Here is a 10,982-nt window from a genome sequence, read left to right on the forward strand (position 1 = left end):
AGCACACAAGTACGAAGACATATCTGGGCCACCTCTGAGTTTGGGGTGCCAGGCAACAATGCGGAGGCGGGAGACTGACTTTCCTTGAAGTTTATGCCTCAGACACCGCCTTCACGCAAAGTGTGCGTGGCAACAAGCAAGATTACAAAGATCCTAATAAAACTACATGGGGAAGAGCTTGGTGTTTGCCTCCTTATGTCCAGCTGGATGGAAAAAGGCGCCCGACACCTCATCAGTTCTATTCTGTGACATGGTGGTGATACTGTGACATGGTGCTTGATACTAAGTGTAGTTAAAGCTATTCTGTTGGAGAGATGGCACAGTCAATAGACTGCTTGCCATTCAAGCATGGGGACCTGAGTTTGATCCCCAGAACTCAACATTATTATGCTGGGTATCGAAGCATAAGCTTGAATTTCTGGTGCTGAGCAGGCAGAGGTAAGTAGGGCCCTAAGGTGCCCCCAGTAAGCCAGCCTAACCTAACTGATGAGTTCTGGACCAGTGAGGGACCCTGACTTAAAAACACAAGGTGGAGAGTAACTGAGATGTCCCCTGAAGTTGACTTCTGCCCTCTATACATACACACATGAAAGGATACGTTTTTAGTGTGTAATTTACTCAAACAGCAGTTTGTGTGCACAGGAAAGAAAAATAAGGATCCTTCCTAATACACAGCATTCAAGAGATGAATTTAAGGAAGATGTTGCTACGTAGCAAGTTGGCTCTCCTGCACAACTCTGTACTGGTCATCCTGTCGTGGAGGACATGCCATAGCTAAGTACAGCACTGGATCCTAACATGAGTGTGAGACTGGTGTGCTCTACTAAGAGCTGAAGGTTACTCAATGGAACTGTGTCAGGTTGCTTTCCTGTGTTCAGCAACTGTTGTACTGAGGCCACACAGGGATCAGGGAAGTTGGCACATGAGAACTTTAATGTCTTTGCAGATACTTAAAGAAACCAAATCATTTCAAAATAAAAATCTTTTATTCCCCCAAATCCCTTATTTTCCCCTTTCCAATAAGTATGTATAAGAGCTCCCATGCATTCAAAACCATAGTTTCAGGTCCCATGTAACACTGTCTCAGAGTTTCTATTGCTCTGATTAGCACCACAACCAAAAGCAACTTGCGGAGGAGAAGGTGTGTTTGGCTTCCATCATCCGGGAAGCCAAGACATGAACTCAAAGCAGGAACTGAGGCAGAGGCCATGGAGGGTGCTGCTTACTGGCTTGGTCAACCTGCTTTCTTATACCACCCAGGGCCGCCTGTGCTTTGGGCTGGCACCACTGGTAGTGGACTGCACACCCCCCCCCCCCAATCAATCATTAGTCAAGAGAATGCCCCACAGACTTGCATACATGTCAGTGTGATGGACGCATTTGTTCAGATGAGGATAGTTTGTGTCAAGTTGGAAACAATAACCACAAAACCCAAAAACAACAATCAGGAGGAACACTGAGCATTCTGAGCTAGCATCTTCCAAAAGCAGGTGTTACTGTGTATAAACACAGAGGGTTACAGACAACCCATGTATACTGTGAGGGACTGGCTCATAGCATAGATAGCATTTAAACACTTGCTAGTATTATTGCCTTGATCAGCCCTAATTCTTCACCTCCAAGCACATATTAAACACATAGCCGAAATACTAATATTTTAGAAATGAGTAGCTGGTTGTTAAGTGTGAAGTTTTAGTGATCAAGGAATATGATAAATGATAAAATGTTAAGTTGGAAAAAGTCACAAATTAATATTAGAATACTGCACCACTAATTATATGTGTATTTATATACACAAAAGGAGATAATTGGCTCCCAAAATTTGACTTCTGACCCATACACATATTCCATGGTATGTGTACACCTACATTCACACACACTAATAAGTAAAAAACACTTTCAAATATACAAATTAGGAAGAAAGACAAAATGTTACTAGAGGTCACAGAGTTCAGAGTGTTCCTACAGGGCATTTATAGTCTCAACTTTATCCTCTTTTCTGTGTTCTACCTTTTCTAGCTTTCCTCTTTACATACTCATATACACACGCATGCACCCACACTACAGTCTATCCAAATGCACACACATTACAATTTACCAGGTTTTGTCTATGCCTGTCCGATCGATATTCTGCATCTCTCATTTCTCATCATGAGGACCTACATTTGAGCTCCAGAAAGCACCTTAAGCCACACAGTAGAATGCTTCTGTAATCCCAACTCCAGGTGACACGGGAAGCAGAGCCAGCAGAACCCTAAGAAGTGGGGCTGCATGGCCTAGAGTAGGCAGCACAGCAGCAAGAACACCCTGTCTCAAACACGGTGGAAGGCAAGCGCACACACCTATGTTCTGTCCTGTACAAGCCTGTGTGTATTCTTACGCCTGCACTCACACGTTAACACGAACACATAAACAAAATTAAAAACAAACAAAAAAACAAAAAACTATATGACTAGTAAGTCACAGCCTCTTTGTCTATGTGAGTGCCCTCGGACGTTCATGCCAGGTGGACAGCAAACATCTCCTTCCCAGTTTATCCTGGTTAAGGGATGCATGGCTGCGTTTAAAACTGTTTAAAGACAGGGAGAGTCCTTAGAAATATCTAGTCCTGTAAGGTTACTGTGACTTTAAATAGAAACCAGACAACTCACAGTGCACCTAAAACTTTTAAAACTCCCGGGATTTGATTACACCACCAGGGTTTAAGGGATTGCGATTAAACTGTGGAGTGGGAACGAACTTGAAGAGTACTTCAGTCAGGCCTTCTACGCACCGCCTCAGCTATGGGAATAAACAGGGTTTCGGTGGGGACAGGGATCTGCACCCTTCACCAGAGTCATGCGCCACCTATCACGGAAAGTGCACAATGGGCCCGGTCAGAAACCTCAAACCGGATCTGTCCGCAACCCTAGAGAGACCGCGAGGTACGAAACAATCAAGGCCACCGGGCGCCTTCCCCGAAGTGTCAATCAGAGAAGCCCAGCACCCCGGGACCCTAAAGTCAGTCAGAGCCGGCCCCGCTCCAGGCCTGACGCAAGTCCAGAGCCGGCCGACATCCCCCTGCCTCGGCGGATCTCCAGCCCCGCCCAGTGCTGCCTTGTCTCTTTTCCCTGTCGTGGGGATCCCCAGCGGGCCCACCACAGGGACAGCGCCCCTCCCCACTCACCGGCCGCCTACGCGGCGTCTTCGGGGGCGGCCCGAGCCGGGAGAACCAGGCCCGCGGCGCTAAGGCGGAGCGGACGGGCTGCGCGACCGGGGCGTGGCACCTTAGGCCAACAGGAGGCGTCAACGACCGGGAAGGGCGGGGCCTTCTGGCTGTCACTCGGCCGGAGGGGGCGGGATCACAGTAAAAGAGGTGGGAGGGAGACGGAGGTGTCAGAGAGAACCTTCACTGGCTGACGCTCGGGAGAGGGGCGGGCCCGCGGCGGAAGGGGCGGGGCCCTGAGGTATTTCATTTCAGTGGAAAGTGGCGGAGCTGCATGGGCGTAGCCTCACCAGCTGTCTTAGTATTGAGACGCGTTGAAGGCGGGGCTGTGGCGAGTGGGGTGGGGCTTGGCCTGCTGCCTCTTACCCCAGAGAGTGAGCCTCATCGGGAGGGGTGGGGCCTCGCTGGCAGTCATTGTGGTGGGATGGGTGCAGCTAGGCCTCGTTGGGTAAGGAATGGAAGGGATAAGGCTCCTTACGCCTCCCTTTTCTTAATCTCTTAGACCAGAATCCAGTTTGAGCACAAGCTTCGTTTTAGTTTTACCCGATTTCTAGGTGATGAGAAGCTCAGATCAGATTTATTAGTGAAACCTCACCTTGCAGTGGTCCATAGTGTTCCCCACACCCTTAGGCTTCTTAGAACTCACTGGACACCAGCCTGCCTCTACCCTCTTGCCTCCACCCTCCACACCCTTCCAGTTTCTGCCTTCCTCGAGGGGACAAGGCCTTCACCCGAACCCCTGGGGGTGTTCCAGATTGGAGGTTGTCCTCCTAGTCCCTCCCTCCCCCCAAGGAGCAATTCTTGTCTGGTTTTTAGCAGAATCCTGAAGCTCTCTCCTCTCTCAAAACCAAGACAAATCTTTCAGGAACTTTAACAATTGGAGTCAATTGACGACTTGGTAGACTTGTGGGTTTTAGTTGTAGAGTTCCTATTTTCTCAGCCCCTGAACTTACATTCATCCTTGCATATAGCTTCATTCTTTGGTATTTGATTGGAAGTGTTTGGAATTTTTTGAAAAAAAAAATCGTTTTAATGTAATATCTATTAAATCCTTTTTGCTCAAATTATCTTTATACTGGAGATTGAGCCCAGGGCCTTGTGCATCCTAGGGAAGAGATTATCCCAGCCCTCTTGGGAGTAATCTTATCACAGCCAAATTAGTAAAACTTAGTTACACTGTGTTAGTGGCACACACTTTTGTAGGCTCAGCTACTCAGCAGACTGAGGCTGGAAGATCACTTGAACCAAGGAGCTAGACACTAGCCTGGGCAATATAGTGAAACTCCATCTCAAAACAAAAAGCACAAGTTCTGACCCACACAGAAAGGAGCCTGAGTTATGGCACCATGCCGCTTAGTTTTTGTGAACCAGACACAACCAATAGTCGCTTGGGAAGAAATAACATTAAGCCTACACCAGACAGGCCTGTGGGCTTGGGGGGGGGGGGGGCTGTTCTCTTGATGATGTGGGAGGCCCAGCCCACTATGGGTGGTACCATTCTAAGAGGTTGGGACCTGGCTGTTCAAAAGAGCAGACAGCCAGCAGTATTCTTCTGTAGTCTCAGGTCCTGTCTCCAGGATCCTGCCTTGAGCTCTTGCCCTGGCTCCCCTTAATGATGGACTATAAGCTAAACAAACCCTTTCCTCCTCAAGTTAGTTCTGGTGTGTATTTTATTGGAGCAACAAAAGCAGCAGGCTAGGACAGGCATGTCTTAATTATCCTTTGCTATGTAACAAACCACTATACAGAATTAGGCCCAGTCAACACCCCTTGCAAGGCTCCATGCTCTCCGGCTTCCAAGAGTCCCTCTTTCCAGTTGCTCCCTCTAAAACAGTGGTCCTCAACCTGTGGGTTGTGACCCCTTTGGGGGGGCTCAAATGACCTTTCACAGGGGTCACCTAAGACCATTGGAAAACATGGATATTTACATTATGATTCATAACAGTAGCAAAATTACAGTTATGAGGTAGCAATGAAATAGTTTCATGGTTGGGGTCACTACAGAGTAGGAGCTTTATTAAAGGGTTGTGGTGCTAAGAAGGTTGAGAATCACTGCTCTAAAAGGCCAGTTTCTCTCTCCCTGTCTTAGGTATCCGTTTTCTGAATAAACTAATCTCAGAAAGGAAAGCAGAAAGATAAAGCACTGCTTTACCTTGCTCATTGTGGTCGGAGGCTAAGGCTGGCTTCACAGACTTGTTTCCCGATCATTTCTGATTGTTAGTACCCATTTCAGCCAGGCTTCAGATCAAAGCCAGTAGGTATCAGAGAGAACGGGAAAACACAAAATAACAAAAACAAGGAGAATCTCACTACCTTGCACCCTCCTCTCTTCAACTTTGGGGTTCCCTGTCCAATCCACTGCCACCGCCACTTACTTCATTGCTGTTATATTTTGCCAGATGTTTCAGCAAGAAGAGTGAGACATAGACCAGAGTGGGCTTCCTCTAGTTTGGTCAGAAATAGAACCTATCAACCCAATTAAAGAAGGTTTTAGGGGCTGAAGTGGTGTTTGCCACAAAAGCATAAAGACCTGAGTTAATCCCCTTCACCACAGGAAGAGCTGGGAGTGTAGCACCTGCTTGTAATCTCAGCTCAGGGGAAGCAGCATGTGTTTGTAACCTTAGCACAGGGGTGGCAGAGACCGGAGGACCCTGGATCTTGCCAGACAGTCAAGAGATTCCAGGCTCAATGAGACTCTGTCTCAAAAAATAAGATGTTGACCTCAGGCCTCCACAGCACGCACACACACACACACACACACACACACACACACACACACACGTACTCTTAAAAATTGCAAACAATGTATTAAGTTGCTTTTCTCTTATTCTGGGTTAATACCATCTCATGTGGAGACACATGTTTCATTTTCTGTGAACTTTGTACACAGTGTGCCCAGTTTTCTTCTTCATATGGAAGTTCTATATATTCTTATATATAAGAGTGAAAAGTCCTTTCTCCTAAATAAATGCCAATCTTTACTCAGCTCCTGTCTTGAGTTTCCTTATGCTTTTTGTTTGAGCATCTGTTGTTTGTTTCTTCTGCATGCAGATCCATTTCTATTTAGCCTGTCTTACCACTTCACTGTCACCTCCTCCTACTGGTCCACTTAGAAAGGCGTGTGTGTGTTCATGTGTGTACGAGTGTGTATGTGTGTGTACATGTGTGAGTGAGTTCATGAGTGCATGTATTTGTGTGTACATGTGTGTAAGTTCATGCGTGTATTTGTGTGTGTATTTGCATGCATGTATGTGTGCGCATGTGTGCATATGTGTATGTGGATATGTGTGCATATGTGTGAGTTCATTAGTGCATGCATGTAAGTGTGTGCATGCACATGTGTGAGTGTATTCAAGAGTGCATTTGTGTGTGTGTGCATGTGTGTACGTGGGCGTGAGTGTGTATGTGTGTACATGTGTGTGAGTGTATTCAAGAGTGCATTTGTGTGTGTGTGTGTGTGTGTGTGTGTGCATGTGTGTGTGTTTATGGTTGGGACCTGAAGTATCCCACAAAAGGCTCATGTGTTGAAGGCCTGATCCCTAGTGCAGCAATGTTCTGGGGAAAAGCCTTAGAGAAGCCACTGTGTCATGACATTCTGACCCACTGCATGGGTTCATCTAATGGTGGATTCACAATTTGGTGGCATTATTGGAAGAGAGACAATTAGGAGTTATAGACTAGTTGGAAGAAGTAGGTCATTGGGGACATATCCTTGAAAATTCCACATGTCCCTAGCCTGTTCTTGTCCTTCCCTTCTCTTCCTTTCTCTTCCCCTCTCTTACAGGTCACCATTTAGATGGTGAATCTCCTTACCTTGTGTCATCTAAAGCCAAATCCTAGGCTATACAATGTTACTTGTTCTCTTGTGGGCAGACTGAGACCGACCCACAAGTTTGTGGTTTGCTGACTGTTTTCAGCCCTGCCCTCATCCCTTCCACCTCCAGTCTCTGCACATTGCCCTCTGGCTTGAACCAGGGTCATCTCTCCCTTCCAGGCTCTTTCACATGGACTGTCCATCAGCCACAGTGAGTAAACCTCTCCCTGCTAGCCTACCCACTGGGAACCAAACCACTCCCCCGGCAGCTCCTGAGGTTAACGTTCCTCTTGTGATGTCAGAGGCCGGGTTTGCTGTTTTGTTTCTCAGTGAGCTTATTCTTTCTGGATATTTTCTAAAAACAAAAACCAAAAAAATAGAGAAAAATTGTCTGGTATCTGTCCTTCTCAAGCTGCTGCCATTTCCAGTTCTACAAATTGGGGTTTTACTAACAAGAGTTGAGACAGGAATTCTGGCTTTTTAAAGTTTTTATACTTGACATACTCACTGCAATAAGTTTTTTTCTTAAGAGCTATTTTAAAATATCCTCATGTAAGAATGACTCACTACATAACCTCTGGCTATCTCCAGCATGGCAGCTCTGATTCTGCATGTCTTCCAGTTTACCTCAGTCCTCACAGAAAGCCCTTGATTTCTTTCAGCAAAGGAAGATGATAGTTAAGGAAATTTGTAAAACCGCCTCCTCTTGAGCAGTGTTCATAGCTGCAAATTAAACAGGTTCTTTGTCTGTCTGTCCCTTATCTTTTCTCCCTCTTTCTCTGTGTCCCAGGAAGCTGGCCCAGCCCATGACCACAGACAGCAGTGAGCTCCCTCCTTCTCCTTCTCTGGATGCATTTGGTTGCTGGGGTGTGGGCAGGAGACTGGGTGGAAGGAAGAGGTGGTCATAGGTTTTATTGCTTGCCTCTCTCTGTGCTGAGTCACTGCAGGTTGGCAAAGTTGATTGTGTTATCCACAGAAAGCCGCAGTTGTGGCCAGGAACCTTTCATACAGTTGAGTAACTCTCTTCCTCCGGGCTCTAGACCTACCATAGTTGTGACTCCCAGCTGTCCCTAGTATCTAGTTAGTGTTCTAATACTGTGATGAGACACCATGACCACTACAACTCTGCTAAAAGAAGCATTTAAGAGGGCTTGTTTACAGTTGCAGTAGTTTAGTCCATTGTCATCATGGGTGGGGGGAGCATGGTAGTAGGCAGGCAGACATGGTGCTAGAGAGGTAGCTGAGAGTTCTGCATCCAGGAACTTGAACATTTGAAACCTCAAAGCCCAACCTCAGTGACACTTCCTCTAAGGACACACCTACTCCAACAAGGCCACAACTCCTAATCCTCTTTAATCCTTTTATTTTCTTCCAATCCCTGGTGATTAAGCATTCAAACCTATGAGCCTACAGGGGCTATTCTGATTCAAACTACTACAGCTAGGTTCAGGGTGCCAACCATCCTATATGGATTCCCTGTGTTCTACCCATGCCATTTGGAACAGAAGAGCCTTCTTCTTCTTCTCCTTCTTCTCCTTCTTCTTCTTCTTCTTCTTCTTCTTCTTCTTCTTCTTCTTCTTCTTCTTCTTCTTCTTCTTCTTCTTTCTCTTCCTCTTCTTCCTCCTCCTCTTCTTCCTCCTCCTCTTCTTCCTCCTCCTCCTCTTCCTCTCCCTCTTTCTCTTCCTCTTCTTCCTCCTCGTCTCCCTCTCCCTCTTTCTCTTCCTCTTCTTCCTCCTCGTCTCCCTCTCCCTCTTTTACTTCCTCCTCTTCTTCCTCCTCCTCCTCTCCCTCCTTCTCCTCCTCTGCTTCCTCCTCTTCTTTTTGAGACAGGGTTTCTCTGTGTTGCCTTGGTTGTCCTGGAACTCACTTTGTAAACCAGGCTGGCCTCAGAGATCTGCCTGCCTCTGACTCCTGAGTGCTAGTATTAAAGGTATGCACCACCTCTGCTCAGCTTGTAACAGTGTCTTTAAAACTGCTCAAAGGGAAAGTATTCTGTGTGCTGGTTCTTTCCTGGCTTGCTACCCTGACCATCCTCTATCATTCCCGACTCTGCTGAGCCGAACTCTTCCCAACATGACTTAGATGTGACTCAAAATGACATGTTTGAAAATCTTGGGATAGCATCAAGAAAATATTTTAAAAATTAAAAGCTGGGGCTGGAGAGATGGCTCAGTGACTGAGAGCACCTGGCCCTTTCAGAGGGGCAGAGTTTGATTCTCAGCACCCACATCAGGCAGTGCACAGCCTGTATCGCCAGTTCCAGGGCACACAAACACATCAATTTAAATTTTTGTTTTTTATTCTTTGACTTACTTTTGATTTAATGTGCATTGGTGTTTTCCTTACCTGTGTGTCTATGTGGGATCCTCTGGATCTACAGTCGTGAGCTGCCTGTGGGTTCTAGGAATTGAACCTGGATCCTGCTGGAAGAACAGCCAGTACAGTGCTTTTAACCATGGAGCCATCTCTCCAGCCCCTAAAAATAAATAATTTTTTAAAGTGAAAATTTAGGGTTAGGGCATAGTCCAGTCAGCAAAGTACTTGCCTTTCAAGTATGAATACCCAGTTTATTCCCATAACTCACATCTAAAAAACAGAAAAGAAAAGAGCTGGCACTATGTGTTTGTGATCCTGGTCCCTGGCCTGCGAGTGTAGCATGATGGAGTTCCAGGCAAGTGAGAGGCACCATCATAAAAAAAACAAAACACCACCACCAACAACAACAACAAAACACCACCACAGTGAGACAGGGAATATCATTTGAGGAACAACAGATTGTTCTCTGGCTTCCATATGCACACATGCATACATGTGCATCTGCACACACATGAACACGAACACACAGGAACACACAAGATAACAAACACACAATGTAAAAAAGATAAGGTTCTAGAGAGAGATGGATAAAAAGTCTATATAAATAGCAAATATTGGTAGAGAAGTACTATTCTGATTATACAAATTTGCATTTGAAATGTAACATCTGACAGTAACCTTTAAACCAAATCAATTATAGTCAAATATTTTACACTGTGTTTAAAATGTCTCAACAGATCAAATAGAAATAAATGGAAGAGAGGCTGACCTTTAAATTTTCATTAAGATTTTTTGATGTTTTGCATGTCGATACCAAGGAATGAAAACAGAAGCTTGCCACAACACCCAGAGGAAGCTCCACTCCCAGGCGATCTGACAGGCCCAGGACCAGAGGTGAGGAAGTAAGGAAGACACAACATCTGTCCCAACACAGGGAATTACTGGGACCAGCAGGACTCAGGCACATAGGAACTCCACCAGATCAGTGGCACTGCTTCCTTCCGGTCTGTCCAGGCTGTTGCCCTGAGCAGACCTTGGGCACAAACTCTGCAGCTAGTCCCATAATTCCCAGAAGAAGCTGTACTCCCAGGTACTCTAATTAGGCCAGGATCACAGGATCCCAGAATCACACGATCACAGAGACAGCTTGACTCTGAGGAGTTCTGACACAACTAGGATCACAGGAAGGATAGGCCCAGTCTGATTTAGCCAGGGCAGGTAGCACTAGAGATAACCAGATGGCAGGAGGTAAGCATAAGAACACAAAACAGAAACCAAGGTTACTTGGCATCATCAGAACCCAATTCTCCCGCCATAGCAAGTCCTGGACACACCATCACGCCAGAAAAGCAAGATTCAGATCCAAAATCACATCTCATGATGATGATAGAGGACATTAAGAAGGACATAAATAACTCCCTTAAAGAAATACAGGAGAACACAGGTAAACAGCTAGAAGCCCTTAAAGAGGAAACACAAAAATCCCTTAAAGAACTACAGGAAAAAACAATCAAACAAGTGAAGGAATTGGACAAAATCATTCAGGATCTAAAAATGGAAATAGAAACAAAGAAATCAGAAAGGGAGACAACCTGGAGTTAGAAAACCTAGGAAAGAGATCAGGAGTCATAGATGCAAGCATCACCA

At 45.9% G+C, this 10,982-nt stretch overlaps 1 protein-coding gene across 10 annotated transcripts in view; it reads right to left on the reverse strand.

Annotated features, from left to right (window-relative positions):
- The window catches only part of Ano10 (anoctamin 10), a 138,041-nt gene that overhangs the window by 120,616 nt on the left and 6,443 nt on the right, over window positions 1–10,982 (reverse strand). For 8 of the 10 annotated variants that reach the window (XM_031344134.1, XM_031344136.1, XM_031344133.1 and 5 more), the window contains one exon: window positions 9,366–9,495. The gene's annotated coding sequence lies outside the window, so the exon portion shown is untranslated. Of the gene's footprint in view, window positions 1–3,166; window positions 3,310–9,365; window positions 9,496–10,982 lie in introns of those variants that run through there. The other 2 variants (XM_031344135.1, XM_031344127.1) reach the window with 1 other exon arrangement.

Source organism: Mastomys coucha, unplaced genomic scaffold (genome assembly GCF_008632895.1).
Source record: "Mastomys coucha isolate ucsf_1 unplaced genomic scaffold, UCSF_Mcou_1 pScaffold23, whole genome shotgun sequence".
Taxonomy (NCBI): Eukaryota; Metazoa; Chordata; class Mammalia; order Rodentia; family Muridae; genus Mastomys; species Mastomys coucha.